This window comes from Cynara cardunculus (assembly GCF_001531365.2).
Source record: "Cynara cardunculus var. scolymus isolate 2C chromosome LG 2, CcrdV1, whole genome shotgun sequence".
Taxonomy (NCBI): Eukaryota; Viridiplantae; Streptophyta; class Magnoliopsida; order Asterales; family Asteraceae; genus Cynara; species Cynara cardunculus.
The window spans coordinates 20,459,604-20,460,453 of NC_037529.1; positions in this window are offsets into that span (position 1 = coordinate 20,459,604).

Genomic DNA, 850 nt, shown 5'->3' on the forward strand with positions numbered 1-850 from the left:
ATTCCTTGGAAAAATGACCAAGCTTTCCGCATCTGAAGCATCGAAGGTCATTTTTCCTTCCTTCCTTGTCCTCTCTTCTTTCCTCTCTTCGTTCTTCTCTTCTCTCTTCTCTTCTCTCTTCTCTTMTATCRTCCCTTTCTTCTCTTTCACCTCTTCTTTCGTTCCTCTGATAGAGTTTAGATGGCTTTCTATCATAGGAAGACTGGAACTTTTCCCTTCTGAACTATTTTTTCTCGTAGGGTTTTCTGATGAACTTCTTTTGAAATTGTCTTGTAATCAAGGCCAATGATTTGGCGAACGCTTTAATCTCATCATCTGAATCAGAAGTTTCCTCTTCAGATTCTGATTCGACCAAAAAAGCTTTATTGCCTTTCTTCTTGTGTTCTTTGGCAGGGGTCCTTGATTTTTCAACTTCATCGGCAGCAAGAACAAGAGGTCCTCCAATGGATACCTTCTTCTTCATAATATTGCTTTCTTGCGCTGCAAGAGTTCCATACACATCATGAAGAGACCAACCATCTAAGTCTTGATTTGCTTGTAGAGACATAAGTAGCTGAGTCCATTCATCTCCTAGACTTTTCAGGAATAAAACATTGTTGTCTTCCTTGGTTCTCATAATATCGTTTCCACGACATTGATTTATCAATGTGTTGAAACGGTCATAGGTCTTTTGTATGGGTTCATCAGGTAGGGCTTTGAAATTGGTGTAATCGTTGAGACATTGTGCTCTACGATTTTTCTTTGTCTTTGCTCCTCCTTCCAGTTGMCTAGYCAATTCATCCCATAGTTCTTTCGCAGTGGAGCATGTATCAAGGGATTGAAAGATTTCATTGGGCAGGGCCATTATTAT